General features: G+C 41.5%; 1 long non-coding RNA gene across 6 annotated transcripts in view; it reads right to left on the reverse strand.

The window, feature by feature from the left end:
- Nucleotides 1-22,189, reverse strand: part of LOC110397196 — a 67,489-nt gene that overhangs the window by 29,546 nt on the left and 15,754 nt on the right. For all 6 annotated transcript variants that reach the window (XR_002437610.1, XR_002437609.1, XR_002437611.1 and 3 more), the window contains exon 2: nt 3,402-3,550. This is a non-coding gene — a long non-coding RNA (uncharacterized LOC110397196). The remainder of the gene's footprint in view (nt 1-3,401; nt 3,551-22,189) is intronic.

The following is a 22,189-nucleotide window of genomic DNA, read 5'->3' on the forward strand; positions in this document are numbered from 1 at the left end:
GGAAGGCCTATAGGCAAGACACTAATGCTGAATGAAACGGGCGCAGCATCCTTTTGAGTTTGTCCTACATTTCATCTTAAAGCTCAGCTTTCTTTACATCTTGCAGCCTAATTCATTTAGAATGTTAAATGTTTAGCGCTGCTTAATTCAGCAAACGGATATATTGGAGCCGGGGCTCTGCTTGATAAGGCTTATGGGATTGCTTTCAAGATAAAACCGTTTTGAAAAATCAAAACACATTCAAGATAAACTGTTGTTTTACAATGCAGTGTTCCTGGGAAAACCGCTCTGATTTGTAAACAAACTCCAGACTTATTTTTGTAGATGTCGAACGGGGCTCAGAGGGTTGCGGGGTTAATATCATGGGCACGCTGCGCTACGGAGAATCCGGTTTTGTTCTTAGCAGCAAAGGGGAGCTTCAGGACTGGGGGACATTGCAGCCCTAGCCACTTGGGACTGCTGTTCAGAAATGATACTCTCTGGAGGTGGGAAAACCAGAGGGAAGGAAGCATCGACCTTGTGCTGCCGAAATAGCTTTAAGGGGAGGAAAAGCCCTGTTTGGTGTCTCTTGGTACCGGTGGGAATTGCTGCGAGCACCCATGCCAAGGAGGCAGGACCACGGAGGAAAGAAAAAACTAATATTCTTAAAGGCTTCTTCTCTGATCTTGATCACAGGACTAATGCAACCAGCAACTGATGATCTGGCAAGAAATAAGGCATTACAGTGCTCATTCTGGGGATTTTGTGTTACATAAACCATTACCAACAGTAGGCGGGAGAACAGGAATTTTGAAGCTGAACCTCTGAAACGATGTCATCGAGGGGAGGGAGCGGAAGAGAAGGGGGAGAGAGCAGCTGTGCCATTGAACTCTGTGACTGCCCCTAAGGTAGAGCTCCAGCTCTGATCCAGAGCTGAAAGGCCTGCTCACCAGGGTGCGTTCAGGGCTGTGCACAAGCTGTACCTCACTGCAGGTAAAACTTTTTCAGTCCTTAAAGCAAGGCTTAAGGCAGGCATGTGCAATCTGCAGGCCGCATGCAGCCCAGCACAACGTGCACTGCAGCCACCCCATGACCTGGCCCCTCAGTGCCAGCAGAACATCACTGCGCTATGAACCCCATCTGGGATGAAACCAGAGCACAGGCACAATCTGCCTCATTCACCTCATTCACGTCATCGCTTTTGGGCAGTAGGTACATTTGTGAACAACTTCTTTTCAAGGAGGAAGTACAGGAAGAGTAAAACGTCATCAAAAATCCCCGACGAACACCTTGAGGGCTTACTAAGAATGGCAGCCACTTCCATTGAAACAGACTGATGCGTTAGTTTCACAAAAGCGAGGTCACATACGCCGCTAGTTTTACGTCCTTGTTTCTCTCCTTGGTATACGTTTTAATGGAAAAAAAGACCATTAAAAACTAAAGTAAGTTTTGTTTCTTTAAATACGTTAACTATAGTATATATTTAATGAGAGCTGCTCCAAAAGTAATGCCTCCTGTTTCATTATGTTGGCCCATGATATCAGAGGCTGATGCTGGTTGCATGGTTGAACCTTCCCACAAATGTTTCATTACATTTTGTTGCCGTGTGATAGGTGGCAGCAGAAGGACTGTGTGACAAATTGGCAGCTGACATGGAAGTGTGTATGAAACAAAAGTGTGTCACCAAATTCCTCCATGCGGAAAAAATGGCATCCATTGACATTCGTCGATGCTTGCTGAATGTTTGTAGAGACCAAACAGTGGATGGGAGCACAGTGAGGTGATGGGTGCTGCATTTCAGCAGTGTGACAACAGAAGCAGCGGGTCACCTCTGCTGGGACAGATTTTTACAAGCACAGCGTGCAGGCTCTTGTTAATCGCTGGCAAAAATGCATAGCCAGTGATGGTGACTGTGCTGAAAAATAGCATTTTGTAGCTGAGAATTTGCTCAGACAAACAGTGTTACTGTGCTTTTTGTATCTGTCGTTGTTTCCTTGGAAATAAATAGTATGCATTACTTTTGGAGCTATCTATGTATATGCAGCCCAAGATTCCTCTTCCCTCAGTGTGCCCCAGACAAACCAAGACACTGGACACCCATGACTTAAGAAATGATCTCCACAAAAGATCTGGTTTCCTCAGAAATTTGCAGCAGAACTATTAATGACTCAGGCAAAACCAGGATCTTTCTCCCAGATTTTAGCCTTGAAATCAATAGAAACCCCATATACATTGCACATATTATTAATACCTGGTATTAAAATTCATTTATCGTTAAGTCATCCTCAAAAAAGGAATGCAGTTCGGTCATAAACATGTACTTGGTGGCATAAGGGAAGAGTGTGACAGCACTGAACAAATCCCCATTCATATTAATACAATGGCATCAACATTCACATACATTAACTCTTGGCTGAGCTTTATTTACTGCCCCACTGCAACTCACAAAGTTTTTTTCCTCATCACTGTGCTATATAAATGTTCGAGTTGGTAAACAATCTCCAACTGTACTCCTTGGCTCTGTGTTAGTTTTCACACTGAAACGTATTCACCATCTATTGACCTAGTACCTACAAGGCCTATTGAAGCTGGTTTCATTGTTCCTCATTATTTACCCTGCTCTGATTGCTTCCAGATGGTACAGCAATACAACGACTCTATTCATTGCTCCCTGGAAGTCCCAGAGGGTGGCAATGGACAACCTTCCCCAGGAGTCCTCCCTTCTGCAGCCCGAGAAGGGACCTCATTCATCCTGACCACATTCATCCACAGTCATGACATGAGAATGTTCGGAAAGGGCAATAAAAAACTCCGCCAAGACATTTCTGATGATACCCAAGTTAGTATTTCTTCTTCAAGGAACATGACAAAAAACATCTCGGATGTGATACAGTACATTCAGGACGGTCAAACTGATTTCAGCTTGCCCGGGTGTCATGTCATGGTGGGCCTCAAAAAGAAAGGCCATTTTAGGGAGGAAAACATCGTCTATCAGGTGACAGTAAATTACGGCATCAAAGAGAAGGGAGTCGCACAGAAGATAGAGAAGGATTTCAGATGGACTGATGCAATTAACAACGTTTTCTGAGACATCAGAGAATAACACAAACAAGAAATTTCTTCCAAACTTCCACAGTCACTTCTTTTCAGTCTGTTTTTCCTACTTTTTGAGATTCAAATAGACTGAAGTTTGCCTTGTCTTTGACAAAAGCAGAAATAACAACAATGCCCTCGGTACTTACACATACTTTTATTCCTTCCATTGGAATATCTCAGAGGAGTTCATAAGTATAAGCTTCTCAAGCAGTGAAGAGCCATTCTACTCCTTGCACCCATGGGAAAATTACAGCGAAGGACAGGTTTGGTTGTGTGTCCAATAGATAAGCAGGAAGGTTTTGTCAGAATTAGAAACAGTTACTTACCGTTAACCCAGAGCCCTAAGCATTAGCCACTGTTTTTATTTCGTGGTTGGAAAGAATAGATGCCAGTGAGAAGTTCGGGTGAGTGAGTTGAGAATTCAGCAGGCTCTGCTAAGCGTGTGCTGTTCAGGCAGCTGGTAGGTTACGGTGAACTGCAAGAGCAAATAACATCATGCTTTAATGTAGCGCACTTTTTAATCTGACAGACAAAAGCGTAACAATATCCAATGGCTGGCGGTCGACTCCTGAAGAAGTCCAGCTGGAAATCAAGTGGCATCTCTCTGACCACTTTGCACCACTTGAATGAGAACAAAGCAGCTGGAAAGCTACCTAAGCCATCAAGTTAAAGCCATCGCAGCTCTTTTGTTGCAAAAAGAATCCAGCTCAGAAAGGTTTTGCCTCCTCAGGAGTGCCAGAGCAACCCTTTTCAACAAAATGCTACACAGATTCCCGAGCGAAGTTTGCAGCTTCAAAGAGGATTCAAAACGAGGTGGGATAACGCATGGCCCAGCTGTGAAATTGGACAGCAGGGACACCACAGTAGCTACGCTGGGCACAATTCACCCGTCGTCAGCTTATTTACTTGTTTTCAGTGGGGGGAAAACCATAGCTTTGCCCTTGAGTTTTGTAGCATAATTTCTTTTTGCTGCTTGTGAAACTGTTAGCAGCCTTCTCCGATAAATATGTAATTCCGAGGAAGGAAAAACTGAGGACCGAAGGAGCCTGGCTTTTTTTTCCTCCCTTATTATAAAGTCATTTTTCAAATCACCTTTCTGACATATTTGTCCATATTGATTAGCTGCTTTTAGAATGACATTGTCTGACCTGTCTAAACCCATCAATTGCTCTCCTGCTAATGTTTAATTCCCAGTCTACTTTAGCTTCTAATGGCATGGTATGAATATTATTCATAAAGCCTTTTTGCTGAAAAGATCAATAATCAGGTACATCTGAAGTTTGCATTCCGCATGTCGTTCCAGTAGCCCTTTAACTGGCCACAGACTCTTCTATTTTCCTTTTATCACTGTGGACTGTAAATGTTTCATTAGTAGCATTTAGAGAGTACATACTTGATACTATATCCCCTGGAGTTTCAAGTGAGTTATTAGGAACTTGTTCAGCAGTAGGATTAATGCATATTCCCAGTAGTTTTCATTGCATTTCCATTCTGTGCGCCACAAACTCTACTGTTAAATATGTTTTGTCCACTTAAAAACTGTTTGGTAGGGAAGGCATGCCTTAATTGTTCCCAAGACATTGGGTAATGCTCTACTGATGGGCCTAAGGTTGAACTAATAGGCAAGTAAGATGCAGTTTAGCTTCAGCAGGTTTTAAAGTACTAATGAGGCACAATATACTGAAGTTAAGAACTTGTCAAGATGGGCTCTCCAGATAAAAAGTTGAAAGAACCTTTTCTTTTTTTTTCCTTAAAAAAAAAAACCAAAAAGCAACGAATTACCCCAACGCTGAGAGGATGGTATGCTAGTTAAATATTTTCCAGATTAATAGACATTTCCCTTCCAAAACCTGAAGAACTCAAATACAATTTCAGTGAAAGAATGCACTGCATTTTAGATGAAAATGATGTTACTAAAAGAATTTTTAGGAAACGCTTTTCAAAACCAGAGCCCTGAACCGAGCAAAGCACAAAATGTATCTGCCTGAACACCTGTAGGTAACTGTGGTTGTAAAATACAGCTTTCAGCCTGCAGGTTGGGCGGGTTGGATATCCTATATTCCAAGCTGCTGTTCATACAGCTGCTTGCCTATATTTAGCGGGCGCTGCAAGATGGGAAACGTTAGAGCCTTAAAAGCACAAATACTGACTAGTTGCCATTTGAACTTGGCAACATTTTCCTGGAAGCCCTCTCAAGAACAAGAAATGCAAGACTCCAGGTATTTAGTAACTGCAGGATTGATTGGAACTTCACTGAATTTTAACTACTGCATGCCAGGCTGCTGTGTTCAGTGACATAAAGTCCTTTATTTTCACTTTATGACATAAAAGTCTAAGTGCCCTGCTGCTGAGATGTATCAACCAAATCAGGGGTTCAAATATAAAATTATTTTGATGCTGGTATCAAAGTGAAAACGATGCTTTAGTTCACAGCTGTTTGGTACCGAATGTCTTTGCAGTCAATATCAGACTTCTGCATATACTCCTGCAGAGCCATTACTTCAGGGTTCAGAAAGTGGAACACAGCACGTCCGGCAATGCTGTAGGATTTATTTGTTTTGCTTTTTTTTTTTAAGACCCCAAAAACATTTCTTACATCGAAAAGTCAAACTCGTTTTCAGAACCATCATCTCAAGACAGACATTTCAAACAATTAAAACTCAAGAGATTCGCGGATAGTGATATTTCACGGGTGTTTGAAGAATGGTTACAACCTGCCCAAATCCATTTTTTATGAAGACCACTGGAGAGCTGCTGCAGTGGGTAGGGCTTCTGTGGGCTGTGCAATGGGATTTTTTCTTGATGGGGCTGCCTCTCTGGCCATGGAGCACACAACGACTGTGAAAAAATGGAATGAAATCTTCTCTGCGTTTGAAAAGCTCAAACTATTCCGGGTGAACAAAGTTAAACTGATTAATTAGCACCTTGGCTTACCTCATGTTTACATCTTAAGTGAACATTTTCTTACACAGCTAACTTAGCTCACCACACATCCTTGGTGAGTGGGCATTCTTAGCTGTGTGCTTTACAAATTTAACCAAGCCTGCACCAAGTGGACAGCATGTGCCACAAGTACCACTTCTCTTGATTCAGAGGAACTGTGGACTACAGCTACTTTTCTTCTGTGCGAGTTGTTCAGTACTATGTTAAATTACCTCAGTAGGGCACTCTACTGAAATATTCACGAAGAAATTCTGTAACTGTAGAAAACCAGATGCATATGTACTTTTGGTCTTTTTCTGCAGTAAAAGAATTAAAATATGATGACTGAGCTGCTTAAATGTTAAAGAGAGAAAATATGACCTGCAGGTAGATACTCGATTTGGGAAAAAATAAAGAAGTTCTAAGCCCCGAAGCTAAACTGCATGCTGGTTTCCAATGACTTGGCATGGAAATGGACATATACTGAAAAGCCTGGATCCTCAATACCAAAATCCTTCAATTCCATGCTGTAACCCAAGTAAATGCTCAGTTTCAGAGGAATGCAAGATCTGTCTGAATCTGCTGCTCTCCCATTACAAGAGAGAAGGACTCAGTCTCATGGAGACTACCTGCATTCCTGAAAAAGAAAACGTAGACTGCTTTACTCACGGTATGGGAGCACAACAGGGGACAGTTAGTCTTCTGCACCTGAAAACTACAGGCAGCAGTTCTGCACATGTTTTTTGATGCCTTTCCTGGCACTCTGCCACTCTTCCCCTGGACTACGTAAGAGACAGCTGAGATTGTTGGAGAGCCATCAGGAGATAAAATCTAACAAGTGAAAAATTGCAGAATTTTGGGGTTATGAACTGGTTCTTACCTTCCTCAAAGGGAAACCTGAATCAGAAACCCGAAGAAGCACAAATGAAGTTCCAGGATTGGATGCTGAGTGTTATGTCTAGAAAGACTTCACTTGGTCTCTTACACATACCACCAACACATCAAACATTTCCCTTCCAAACACAGATACACCTTGTTATTTTGCTTTTGTTGACCCTTCACAAGATGACCTCTTCTACAGCTTCTCATACTCTTAAGGCAGTTTGAAAGCGTTGCTGTACTGTGCTTAACCCTGACCCAAAGGACAAAAATCACTACGCTGCAAGGAATGCTGCAGCATTTGTGGTGGTTAACACTTACTCCTTACTGCTAACTTTACGTTTTCTGCCTATCGCATCACGGAGTTTTCTTGGGTTCAGTTTGATGTAGAAAGGAAGAAGGGGCTGGGGGGGAAGAAAAAAACAGCCAAACAAAATTGTTATGAAGGCTTGCTACAATATAATTCATGATGCTTCCTTAGAAAATGACAAAGTAAGGATTCACTTAATATTAATATAGAGATTTTCAAAGTAATTTTTTTTTCTACTAAGAAAGGTACATAATGTTGCCAAGTAATTACATCAGCAAAGCGAATGTATGGCATTATGCCCCTACAATTTCTCTTCTGGCTGCCCAGCATGCAGCTCAGCAAGCAAGGATACAGGCCACTGACTGCAGAAGATGTGGTTTTATTTATTAATTGCAAAGCTCCAGGTTATAGAAATGCCACTCAGACTTGCTATGCTTCCCATATAAATAATTGATCATTTAATAGCTCAGCACAGCTACTATGGGAACACGTAATGCACAGAAGATCAGGCATCTGTTGATACTTAGTGTGGTATGCAGGGAATCCAATGGAAGCCAGCAAAACTCTGTTCCTGTGGTTCCTTTCTTCACCCTCTATTTGGTTAGACCATAGGCTGAATGTAAGTTGGGAGCTACAGGTTGTAAAGAACAACGCCTATGGAGCATATCACCTCCCATCTCACCCCTTGCAGGATTATCTGCTTTTATTTGCTGCAGTTTGCTCTATCACTGCCAGCAGATTTCTTGGAAATCTTCAAAAATCAGCAAGTGTCCGTTCAAATATGAAGCACCTAATTATCCTGAAGGTTAACTAGGCATGTTTGCAAATCTTAATGCTCCGGGTTTTATGCAGTGTCATTTGGTCAGCCCAACCGAAGAATTTCCAATATGGTCCGTGCTTTGCATCTTCACTTCAGAACCTAGGAGTCAGAGAACCTAGCAGAGGAGTCACTGCAACACCCCTTGCTGCGGCGGATGGCTCCGTTACTATGAATACGTCCGACACAGCCTTAGGCTAACTTCTATTGCCCCACAGAGTGAGAAAAGATGGGATCTCTTTTTGAGAATGTTCCACCTAAACCAGACTGCTGTCCAACATGCCAACACTCCTCCTTGCATACCAACAAAGCATGGGCATGTGAGCCCAGATGCTGTGGAAGAGAATGACAACATACTGACTTGAGCATGCTCAACAGAGCTTCAGAGACTACAAGGATCATCAGTGTCACAGTTGTCTGCCCTGTATTATACAGGGAATTTTAGCAGCTCCTGCAGTGGATTTCTCCCTTAATGCCTCTTTAACGTTCCACTGTATCTGAACACATCCAGTCTAAGAGGTAAGGCAAGTTCCCAAAACTGAAGAGAAGATGCTAACAAAAGCACTGAAAAAGCCAAGCTTACACTTTCTCCTACATTGATGTCTGTGATTTAATAAAACGGAATAACAATAAAAGTTAACTCTGGAAGTGTGAGCCACTTTCTGCTCATGCCCACGCTTTAGGGAAAGGCATAGAAACTTTCACAAAGTCTTCACCAGTGCATGAAACGTGTACGTTTTTGGGGGTGTATAAACAGCCAAAGGATTTCTTCCATCTGTGGCTCTAAGCGTTCCCAGTTTTCCCACAAAAACTGCATGAGTAGAATGAAGCTCTTGTAAAAATAAATAAAGGTGACTCTTATCTGCACAGTGGGTCAAATTTTACTTTCTCTCTTACATGTGAAAACTGCTAGCTTGACCACACAAACGTTGCACCCCCTTTGCATCCCTGCAAGACACACCTGTATAATAAAGGGAACAACATGCTATATCTCCCCGCTGCTCTACTGCAGCATTTCAAGCCTTGTTTGGAAAAACAGCTTCAAAGCATTAGAATACAAATCTATTCTAATGCCCACTCCACACTTGGTCTGTCTGCTCACACTGTTAACCAGAGTGCCAATTAGTGTCAGTTGCAACTGTGGTTTCTGTACTGCAAGCATTCTTTAGCTGGGAATTGGGCTAAAAGACAATTGTCTCATTTCACACTGGAAATCAAAACAGTCATCACGCAGTAATAACTTTTGGTCGCTGCTAACCCAGACCTCATCAAACCACTGACCTTGAAACAAAAAAGTCCGCGTCCCACTCCCCTTCCTTCCATTTCTCTAGACCAGCAAGGCCAAGAGTTTTTAGGACTGGAAGGAATCCAAATGTAATGGGTTTGTCACTGAACCCTGAGCCCTAAACTGGAAGCCAAGCCAATGATCTCTATTATCAAAAAAAATAAAAAATAAAAAATTAAAAGCATTCAATTTTCAGCAACAGGCTATGAGCTGTGCAATGCCTACAAAACCCATAATCGCTGACCCCGGGACACCTCTCACCACTGGCTGAAAGCCATCCAAAGTTTTCTTATGGCAACAGCCTTCGATGCAGTTCAATTTATATGCACAACACTGCATATTTGGACTCAGTCTACTCTAACTGACCACTTAAGTTACTGGGCCCTTATTTATTTGAATTATTCGTTCAGATTAATTGAAGCGGTTTTATTACTGAGTCAGTGCTGCTCTATTACTCCCTTCACGATTTAAATCAAGTAGTGAGATTGTTCGGAATAATGGAGATCAAATTTTGGTTCATTGTCTTTTATTTCTATTTTTAAATAGTTATATATACTACATTAACTGGGTTATAATCTGCCTGCTGATCTCTAATTTCCACTCTTATGTGATTTTTTTCTGAACAGCAGTTGCTCTCTTTTCATTTTCAGAAAACAAAGACCCAGAATTTAAAGTGAGATCTGTGTATAACTATATATACATGTATATATATATGTGGATGTGCTAGAAAAACTACACCACAAATATCTACATATGCTGCCAGTTTTAAACAAATTAATCCAAGGCTCTGAAAATACCTAATATGTGAGCATTCTACTTTTAGGCCCAAGATATTTAAAATTACTAAGGCTGGCTTTCGTGTTACACATGAGACATTTTTCTGTTAAAAAATAATAACTATAAATCTCTTTTCTCATGCCCGAGAACTCCTTTATGAGACTTGTAAGGAAATGCAGCGTGGTTCGTCACGAGCCTAGTGATAATCATAAAATTAGAAACAAAAGAATGAGACAAAACAAAGCTTTTTTTTTTCTTTCTTTCTTTCTTCCTTTTTTTTTTTTTTTTTTAAGGATTCTAAATCACACACAAAACATTTGTTCTGCTCCAGCTCTTTGTGAACTAATTGGCTCTCCTGGAGGGACAGGTAATTGTACTTGACTACACAAGCTGTCCTGAAGCTCCCTTGGAAAGCTCCAGTAAGCTTCCAGTGTTAGCAGCCATCAAGGATTTCACAGGTCAGGCATCGGATCGATACAGCTAAAAGCAGCAGGGACTGTAATGTCGACAGCAGGTTTCAGAAAACGCTGCAAGTGCCAGTTTGTTCCCCTTCATGCAGAAGCTCAAGACAGCTTAATTAACCCTTGGAAAATACAATTTATCCAGAGGCTCGGCAGGTCTGTGCTAGGCCTTATTGGTGAACTGATAGCAGAGATACTGTAGCTGGCAGCTCTGAATTCCCATTTCCCCCCTTAATGGCGTTTCAGTTAGGATGCAAACAAAACACGGTTTTAGGTGGATGCGTTCTCCTTGTCCTGAAGAGCATGCTACGGGAGGCCAGGGAGCGGCTGTTTTGTTAGAACTCACTTGCTATTTCAGCAGGAGCTGGGCCCAGCGGGTGCATTGATCACTCAGGTCTCTGGCTGTGTGTGTGTGCACGCCCGAACGTGTGCGACGGAAAGAAAGAAACAAGAGAGAGGGAGAGTCGGCTCCCACAGGTCTAAATGCTTCTTTGCCCTCTTGTAAAGATGTTCCCTTGTTAGTTGTCTATTTTTACTATCTTTTAATACCACACGGCCGTGAAAAGTACAGACAAGGTAATTTTCCACATCCCAAAACGTCCACATCTTAGAAGACAAAGAACTTGCCAGGGGTGACAGACCAAGAAGAAGTTAGCTTGTCTGACGTGATATTCAAATGTGTGTCTCTGGTGTCAGGCCAGCGGGCTGAAGGGTTTTTCCTTCCACGGCTCTTTTCAAGCTAAGGAAATCTTCCAAGCAGACACGCGTCAAGCAACCAAGGACAACATTTCCCAGTCACTGAGGCTTCACAATTCTACCACGTAAATATGCCTGGGAATCCGTCATTTTAAACGTTCACTCCACTTATACTTCCGTTAGTTATGTTTTTAATCTGTATCATTTCAATTAATTCACGTAAACGTGTGTTCTTCAGTTTATATTTACTTTCATTGGTGAATGAAAACATGCAGCGTTTGTTCCAGAACAGTGAGTCTCACCGGAGTAAGGAAGACAAGCACTGCTTTCTTTCCACAAGTTTATTACCTCTTCTGATGGTGAAAGGCCATATAGCAAGCAGTAGAATGAAGTAGGGGAAATCAGATTAGAAGGACTTCTATAGGCGCACACACATACCATAATAAACACTTTCACGTATACACAAAGATCTGCGACATTTACACAACTTTGAATCCACATTTTCAACTTCAGTAAGCATTAAAGGCTTAGGGATTTACGATGGGATGGAAAAACGCTGAACACAAAGCAAGCAGGAACCTAAATAAAAACAAACAAACAAAAAAGACAAACCCACAAAATAGGCTAGACAACATCCGTGATTTTGGACTGAACAAGCTCACAAAAACAGCGCACAAAAAGTTCTTGATAGGAGTATTTAATACATCTGTGTCGTAGACCTCCTACCCAAGCAGCTAGATATTAATTTGTCAAAAGAGCTTGCAGGAGACAGTCTGCCAGAGGTAGTGAAAGGATGCTGTGAAAGGCCTGCAAGCAAAGGGGAATGCTAGATACTTGACACGGTTCAACCTGGTATATTGCTACCTAGTGGGGAGCCTGCGCTCGTTTGACATTTGTATTAATGACGGGCAAGAAAAAATAGAACAGTGCTTGAATGATAAATGCAGGAGTGAGAGGGGGCTGGACTGTGCCCAACATGTATGTGCAAATACAGAAGATACATTGAGATGAGGAAAGTGCACTTACTGTACAGGTACAGGCTAGATTCACGCCAGCAAAACCACCAGTGGTATTAGATACACCGCTGCACTCTGTCAGGAGAAGGCTTTGCAGATGAATGAAGGCACAATAAGGCGGTAAGAACAAGTAAAGTTTTACGACTGCTTATGCCAGCTGTAAGTCAGCCTCTGGAATATGAGAAAGGGCTGAGGAAAGAACTGCTTCTTTCGTGGTTTGTGAGCAGTTCCTAGAAGGTAGGAATGCCCACACGCATCACCACCGTACATCAGATTTATACTATCAGACACCCTCCTATTTTTAGAGAAGCTTTTGCTTAACAGTTCAGACTGCAACCAAAACACGCTTAAGAAAGGGAAAGAACTCCATTTGTTATCCAGGAGCTGTGAGATCAAGAGCAAGAAAAAAGCACTGCTAAGCACATTGTCCCTGTTCTTAGGAAAGCCCAGAGCAGAACTGAAGAATGGGCGAGATACCAGATGATGCCAAGGGCAAGATTTATGATTAGGGCTAGAATATCAATTACGTAAATGAACATTTTTGACACTAGAGTGTACGTGCATGTCCACAGACAGGCAATGAGGAATGCAGGTATGAAAAAAAGAGCTGAATTTTGCTCGTATCTGCCACAGGTCTCATTGCTCTCTCTTTTCCCTGTTACTGTCTTTTTCTGCACCTTTTGTTGCATTTACTTCTTTTTCTTTTTTTCCCCTCTCCATTATTTACCCTTTTAAGGACTCAAATTCTGTCAGAACCCTTGGTGCAACCGTAACACGTAACACCTGCCCAGCTGGTGTGCATGTGGGGACAAAAACTGTAAAACTTGCAGTTAAAGCCGTAGCATGCTCTTGTGTCGAACAAATTAAGCACTGCAACACACCACGCTCCAGAGATGTTGGGCAGCATGGTAGCATCCATGGGGTTAGATTGCTTCCTCTCCTCTGGCACCACTTGCAATGAACATTAGGAAAAACATACACATGGAGACCATTTCCTTCAGGGAACACAAATGGTTTCGGAAGACATGCAGTGAAGTGCAGTTTATGACAGATCCAGAATACAATGTGGAAAGATCCTTTTGGAGAGCTTGCTCTGACATATTCTAAGCAACATTATGCTGCTGTAAGAGCAAAATAAATGTAAGCCTGATGTAGACTGATAATTCCATTTTAATAATATCAACAAAGAGCTTTTACATGTCTACAATACAGTTTAAGAACCGGATCGTCCTCTTAATTATCAGGGAGTGCAGGCTCACCAAGGGTGTGTACCAATTTCTGTTTAAAGGCTGGCACTTCAAGTGCTTTAAAATCCACATGCTTGCTAAAATTGCATCTATATCTGGTGTGCCTTGTGGGGATCCAAGGTAAGGTTAGAGCCATAAGCTTAGGTTCATGTCTGCTTGTGCTTTTCAAGACATGGCCTGAAAAAAACCAACTTTTTCCAAGTTCTGAACAAATTCTGATAAACTGTTTGCTTTTCTATTCTTGTGTACTCACAGCAGATCAAACTATAGCTTTCACAGTGCACAAGGTTGTTAGCATTCAACAGTTGGCACCCCAAATAGGTAAATGTTTAAATTTCTGATCCTAAGAGACCATAGAACATACTAGGATTCAGAAAGAAAAATGTCTTCCCACTTACTAGCCAACTTTGATATGAGCTTGGTAGTTCCAGAGGATGCATAATAATAACTTACTCTACCTTATGCTCAGTGGACTTTCCATTTGACCCTCAAAAAAATATATATATATATATGAATACCAAGTATATATTATTAGTAAAGCAAAAATATTTTACAAAGACTTTTTATTATTTAGAGCAAACCCAGTTTAGATAATTTTGAAGAAACAGTTTTGAGCAAGACAGAAAGGTCACAAGATGTTTAGAAGAGCTTAAGATCAAGGAGGAAGGGGGTGAACAACCCTCATGTCCTTATTCTTCCCATGTGTGTTCCAGGTCACCAGGACACACAAAAATGGACCCTTACAACCTCATTTCTAAAGACATTGTGGCATAATGAGACAGAAAGAAGACTGGCAATGGTGACTAGGGAAACTCTATGTTTAGAGGAAACTTACAGAAGACAGACAGACTCACTAAGTTTAGTTTAGTATTTGAAAATCCTGTAATTAAAAAAAAGCCCAAATGATGGGCAATGTGTCATATTTTGGATTTCTCCGTTAGTAAGCGAGAATTTTTGATTATACAAAGCATCAGCTTGCTGATGGTGTTGTGAGAAAAATATGACAAGCTATTTCCCAGCAACAGTTAGTTGAGGGGGCTACATCAGCTCAGGGTATGTGGTGTCAGTCCTATCAGGAGAAAGCAAAGCTGTGCTTTAATGATCTTTGTTTAATCTCAGAAGGCTTAAAAACCTGCTTGTCCTTATGTCCCCTATGTACAAAAATACATGCTTCATTCCTACTCCATGCAATGTGATCTATTTGTTTTCACTGAGAGCTTTGATAATGACAGTTCAAAACAGAGTCCTGTACAGTCCAGAAACTGTGGATCCTCTTTTTCCACTTTAACATGCCTGTCCATGCTTTGGAGGCGGAGGGGAAGAATGCTACCACGAAAAAACAAATGCAGGTTTTTTACAAATTACATGGAATGGAATATCTATCCATGCGCTACTGCTGTGTATTAATCAGTTCAATGTTCTGAATGATACATTTGTCAATAGTAAATGTAGATTTTTCAAACTGTCGCACAGTCAGTCTGAATTACCTAGAAGTTTCAACTGAAAAGGGAAAATACCCCAGTAGGAAAATTCTAAGATGTTTGGTTAACACGTAGAACAGGTCATTTGAGGCCGTACTTGCATAAAATTTAGTTAAAGAAGCTCTAGGCAGTGGAATAACTTATTGTAAGCATGACTTTCTCCATCACTGATTTCGAGAATAGACAGATTTTCCAAATCAGTACATATTGTTTTCAATGTGATCTAATTAGATTTTTAATACTTCGTTCATCTATTTAATCTGATATATCATGCAAAAATCATGTACTCCACAAGTTTATCAAGCCGTACCTTTTAAGTTTCAACTTTCAGTTCAGCAGCTTCACCCTTCCAACTCTTCTTCGCCATGATAAACATGAAGGCCAAATTATTTTGGAAATCCAAAAGGAACTGGGTAAAACTCACAAAAACCAATTGATGAAGGAAGGGTAAAACTGCATCAGCAAGGTAGGGAGAGGCTCTTGCAAGCAAACACTGCAATCCAAAATAGTTTTTGTTAAATCTCCTCTAGAAACGTGCTTGCTGAACACACCTCCTGGCGCTGGACCTAACTGTTGGACTCAAAGGCAGCACATTAAGGTTTCCTGGGGGTCCTCAGCCAGTGCCAAGATGCAAACCTTGAGAAGCAAAAGGGAGAAATGTAGTTACAGCATATAAAAGTCTCCAGCAAAGGACTCCAAGCTCTTGCCTCTGTTCAGAATGTGCCTAATATATTCTGAAGTGTATATTACCCCCTTTTGATCACATTACAAGGAAGCTGGCTGCTGTTTTCCTTAGAGTCCTCAGTGTAGCTTAGAATACATATGCTTGCTACAGCGTTCAGGATTTGAGTCTGCAGATCTCTACAACTGTACAAGAGCAATGCAAAAGTTTATGGAAACCCAGGACACAACACTGCAGAAGCCTGTCTTGCAAACGCAAGCAGAAGTCATGCCCCTGTAACAGCAGACAGCTGAAACTGCAGATGTCCAGAGGATACTGCTGAGAGCAAGCTGGAGGTCAGAACTGTTGCCCCATGCTGATGCAGAGGGAGCGAGAAGGGAAAGCAGGTGGCATAAAGGCAGTCATTACAAACCCATGGAAGTGACAGAGGCAGAAGTATACTTGACACTAAAGGGTGAGCAGCATGCTGCCTGGCACTAAGAAATTCTTAGTTTCCTGCACTTGTATATGCTTAATACATCATTTACCTTACTATCAGAACTAGTAGGTATGTTTTCTCCAAGCCCAAACAGATCAAGATAGAATCAGATTCAACAAGATTGCTCAATGACCAGGGTAAAAATTGGAATACTGGGTGTCATCAGAAAAAACAAACAAACAAACAAAAAAGACAGAGCCATGAATATTAACTGTAATTGCTCCAAAGATGAGCTCACACTCCAGAGAGGAAAGAGACAGGGCTAGGACAGAACGAGGATCAGATCAGGAGATTGATCCTAATGCTCCAATTGGTGCTAGAAAGATGGAGGAGGAGGAAACTGTGCTACCTCTGAAAGGAACAAGTCCCTCCTGCAGCAGTTTAACACACCTAGGCTGAACACGCCAGACTTAATTTGCTGTTCAAATCTAGCCAGCATATACTCATGCTCAGCCACATTCCTGAAAAGTGTAATGGGTATTGAATTTAAAGACAGCAAAGTGATTTTCACACAGTAAGTAACACAGTAGAAGAGTAAAACAAAAGGACTTTGCCTTTCTCCTAGCAACACTGCTCATAAAAGCAAGATGTAAATGGTGAGAATGCAGAAGGGGCATGTTACTGTGGAGCCACATGACACTCCATGCCTTTGAACACTATTTTCTGTTAAGATAAATAAGGTCTCATCAGGCACCACTTCAGTGCAACTGAGTGGCTCAGGGAAGTCTCTGTCAGAAGGGTGAAGGAGGGAAGAATGACGACAATGGGATGCTCGATGGTCAGCACCCACACGATGACTAGAGAACCAAGGGACACCAAGACATTACTGTATAGATACAGTAGCTCACAACAGCAGAAGCTTGCTATAGAAATATGTTGCTCTATGAAGCTACCTACAGGTGAAGTTAGTCCCAGCTTTCTCTTTAGTGGTGTAGTTACTCCATTTTCTGAGATTTTTGAGGGCCACCCCTCAGAAAGCAATGCTAGGAAACAAGCATACATATATCCAAGAGGCTTCTTCCTCTTTGCTAGGAAGAACATAAGGACCATAGAGTTAAAAGGGGACAGGCTTCAGTTTCTCTGTCAGCATGAGGACTGTGCTCACTACAGTACTGAATAAAGCTTCTTAGAACTGTGGGAGGAAATGCTTAGTGTAAGCTATTCGCTGTGACTTTCTACATGTGCTGGATGAGTATCCTGTGAAATAGCATCACTCTCCCTGCAGTTACAAAAACTGTAAAGCAACCCTCAAGGACTGTTTAGATGAACCTGTTTTACATCCTGAAAGCCTGGAATCACTTTATTTAGTCAGCGGTGGGGCAAAAGATGATTTAGAAATAGCTTCCTGGTGTGTCTGGAAATACATCTGTATTTCATCACCTAATGGAATAAACATGGCATAGTTCAAATGCAGGAATCTGTTATATAGATGATGTGTTCATTACAGGTACAAATTAGGAAGCTCTTTTGGGAAGATCAGCCTATTCTGAAGGTCACTGTCAGGTTAGATTTTACTCCAAAGCAGTTTCTTTTTACAGAGCCCGTAACTAACACGCTTCTACTCCATGCTCAGCTTTGGTTCAGTGGAGTTTTTAGTTATGTTTTGCCTTTTAATTCCAGAGAAGCCCTAAACATAGGCACACTCGTTGCTGTCCTTAGTCTTTACAGCACTTAAAGCCTTCAAGCTGTAACGTCATACCTGGCAAGAGCTGACACTTGTCCCTGCTGTCACTGCTTCTGCTGCAGAGGTGAGGCTCTGAATCCCATGCTGCGCATGCTGAGTCCCACATCCCCTGCTGCTCTGCTTCAGCAACAGGAGGCTGCACTTTGCATTTCTGAGCAGAGGAGAAGCACCACAGCTGTCCTCAGCTGGATCTCCCATCGCAATAAATCGGCATTGCGACTGTACAGAACTAACGCTCAGCATGAGAAGGATCTGAGAACTTGTTAAGAAGTGAAAGAGAAAGGAGTGTGGAGTGGACTAGAAAGGAAGAACTAAGGGGTAAGGTGCAGCTTTTCCGAGAAGAGGGGAGCGCAATGGGAAAGGAAAAGCAAGGGAAAAGCAAAGGGATCAGTGGGAAGACCAGTAAAAATGCCAGCAGAAAGAGTGAGATGAACAGAAGAAAAGGAGATAGTGCTAAACAGATAAAATGGATTGATGAAAATCAAAACGTTGATAAAGGTGAGTTTGTTTGGTTCTCTATGGCACCTCACGCTTCTGCCAAGTATCCATTAATTACGTCACGAGAGCAATTGCTGCATTCCACTGAAGCAGACTAGAGACGTGTTTGGATTCCATTTAAACCCTAGGAAAAACTTTGGTGCTGTGATCACATCAGTAAAAGCACGTGCTTGTACTCTCCTTTTAACTGCTTCCGCTCTCAAAGCAGCAGAAGTTCTTTAACAGTTGTTTTTTTCCTTTGCTTTTTACGATAGTCCATAGTCTTAAGCATGATACACACAAAAGACGTGCTCCTGTAAGTTGGTATTTGATGAATAAACTACAAAGCATTCGCTCTCTTTGGAAAAGAGCAAAATCCTCAAATGACCTCATACGTGAGCGTCATGATGTCACTTGGGACAGTCCATCACATGCTAACTCATCGCGTGCGATAAGAACTAGGGTGTTTTTTTTTGTTGGCTTCTTTGTTTTTAGAAAAAAAAAAAAACTTGAAAGCACGTCGCATGCCAAAATGGTAACTAGCAGAACAGAAGAATAACGCACTGAACTCTGGGACTTTTCAGCACTGTGTTTGTTTCATCTGTTTGTGTTTCATGGCTCATTCAAATGTCAGCATGAAAATCACACATACAAACAAAGCCCTCTAAGCATTTATGTTTTTGACTGTGCATTTCGAACAAGGTTTTTGATATTTTCATTTTACAACCAATTAATGAAAAACCACTCTGAGCCATAAAGAGAAGATAATGTCAGGTTGTGACAGATGTTTTGTATGCGTGGTGCATTTATTGCAGTGCTTGCACTGGAAAGAGAAGCTGCAAATAATATTATTTTGTTTGTCCACCACACCTTAAAAATACATCTGGGAGTAAAAAAGCCTTAGGAAAACGAAAGAAAAATCATTCCAGAGGTTAAAAATCAAAGTTCTCTGAAGTAACACAAGCCTTTGACATTCTTGTCCAAAAGAATAAAAAGCTAGGTTATTTTCTTATTTCTCTTCTAGTTCTCTTTTACAGTCTCCTCAAATCTGGAATGTAAGATACCTATTGCCATTTTTCCACTTACTTTACTTGGACCTTCTTGTCACCTGTTGTCTGGATTTCACTGCACATATGGGCTTTGCTGCAGTAAAAATTTCATCATCTCAAAGCTGCAAAAGCCCTCATCTTTTTTACCACCCGATCTGCTCTCCCGTGAGAGGAAATGCAGGTGGCCATATCTGGATATACTCTCCAACCTGTAAGCCTTTGGATGTGTAGGGAAGATCCTTCACGGATGGAGCTTCTTTTCCTTCAGTTAGCGTATGTCTGCCAATGGCGAGAGAACTTAGAGCCTCATCTGTCAGGTGGCAACAAATTCAGATTTTAAAGCACCGCTGAGACATAATCACAATAGGGGGGAATGATTGCTGCGGCAGAACATGCTTCTATATTCATAGCTTGGATATTCAAGGGCATTGTTTACTTGGATTCAGAAGAACATCAGATGCTTCTAGTGAACTGAACCTAAGGTGACAACAGAGTCACCTTAGACAGAGTCAGCAAAAGCAAATTCTAAAAATGGTATCTTTATTAATGGACACCGTGACAGCGGTCAGGCCAGCTAGGTGACAGGCTGCAAGACTACTTGCGTCAGAACATCTACTGCATGTGATAGAACTTGAAGAGTGTGCTGAAACTTGATACTAGGCATTGTTGCTGAACAGGAATAGTTGCACCTGGATGTATGTGGAAACACCATATCAGCTTCTGGGTCCGTATACAGTGAAGAAAGCTCAACTTGGAATTAGTTGCATTCTCCAATGACCACTTCGTCTCCAACATCAGGCTTTAATACGAAAAGTCGCAGAGTCATATTTCATTCTGCTTTGTCCAGGTTCCCTTAGCAGGAAAGGAAGTCCAGTGAATTGAAGTAGCCACAAAAGATAACTAGAACTTGTTTTTCCTTAAACACCATCATGTCATTTATTGTTAGATAAGCCACACAGAGTAAACATGCTTTCCTATGTCAGGTGATTCTCCAAAGGCTACAGGTTTGACAGAAGCCGAATAACTATCACTAAAGAAAGCCATTATGCAGAGGCTGAGCCTTTGTCTTTACCAGAGTAAAGATTAGTAAAGATGCAGAGTAAAATATCACCAACTACTGTTGGTGATATTGTCCCATAAAACTGTTTCATCCTTGACTAAAGAGTTTAACAGGGAGATGGATTTTGTACTTCCTCTTGTTAGAAATGACCTCTGCCTACTCCGCAGTGTTCCTTCTTTCTTCCTTAAATATATATTTTTAAAAGCTGTATTATGCCAGCAAGTTTTTCCGACAGGATACACATGCTCCTCTTGCTATGAGAAGAAAAATTTCAAAATCAAGTTACCCTTGAACTTTACCAAATGGCCCTACACAAAACATCTCAGGCTAGCTGATGAAAAGAACGTAAATCTTTTAACATTTAGACACCTGCTTGAGTTCTGCCTTTTCTAACTGAAAATTATAATGACTTTTTCATCAGCCTGCCTCACACTTGCAGTACGGCAACATTCAGCGTCAGCAACACAGAGTCACCTAGGGCAGCATGGCTCTGAGAAGCAGAGAGATCAACTGAAAAATCGAATTCCTCTGAGGGTTGCAGTGTAGTCCCTCATGAAACTCATCAGGAATCACAAACACAGCTGCATTAAGGCTCTCTGCGCTAAGCGGTAGGTTCTTCCTGACAGCATGTGCTCACTAAGGAAGAAGAGTGAAAACAAAGGAGCAGGAGAGTTTCAGCAGGGCAAGGTAACTCTTCAGCCATGGACTAAACTGAGTTGATGCACAGTCTTCCTAAGGCGTTCTAGGGAGGCCATTCTCAAAGCACAGTTAAGGTGATCTGGGCCGTTACCAACCGTACACTCTTATTTTGATCAGCAAGCTTGCATAAGAACATTAATGAAATTAAAGCCTTGCAATAGACAAATACAAAAGCAGCAGAGTGTCAGAGAATACTGCCCCAAGGGTGTGTCTGGAATTGTCTTTGTCTTCCTTGTGCCATAAAATAAGCCTGTAGTAATGCAGAACTGGAGACAAGAAGTGTCACCCAATAAACAGAAAGGAACTTCACTCCCTTCTGCATTCAACTATCAAAAAAAAAAAAAAAAAGAGATTTAAAAGTCTCATTGAAACTGTACTGTTGAACTGAGGAACAAAGTGCATCACAGGGAGAGAATGACAAGATCACTGATAGCTTGAGGGAAAATTCACAAACTTCGAAACAAAGTATAGTGAAAATTAAGCAATTTAATTAATCTAATCCTAGAGCACGAGTACTTTCTGAAGGGTAGTGAAGCTGCCTGAATTGATTTCTGTTTGGATCACAAACTTATATTGAACTACGGAGCACAACTGCTACGAAACCAGGAACAACGCAACCACTACGTTAGGGCTAACACGCTTGGGTCACTGCATGATGACACCTATTTGCAAGTTCAGAACGGGAGAAATTATACAGATGTGAGGAACAGCTTCCACTTAATGGAACAGAAGTGTCAACCAGGAGCACAGATATCGTGTGGACTCTCCTTTGACTGACGGAAAATACAGCTGAAAAGTACAGAAACTTCAGCAAGGTGAAGGCCGTGAGAGCCACTGTGATCATCTGGTCAAATAATCCCAGGCTATCAAATTTTAATACGTAATTTCCACATCCAAGCAAGTAAAGACCAAACCTGTGACCTGTCATAACTTGGTAGGATGGAAGAGCTAACAGCAGTATACTCTGAAAGAAAGATTACTTTTACAGCCTGTAAGAAAGAAAATAATCTCACAAGACACCTGCAAATCTTTCCCTTCTTCCATGCTTCATATTTTACAGTCTACACTCAAGGTAAGCCAAAAAGGTTTACAGA

Source organism: Numida meleagris, chromosome 3, assembly GCF_002078875.1.
Source record: "Numida meleagris isolate 19003 breed g44 Domestic line chromosome 3, NumMel1.0, whole genome shotgun sequence".
NCBI lineage: Eukaryota > Metazoa > Chordata > Aves > Galliformes > Numididae > Numida > Numida meleagris.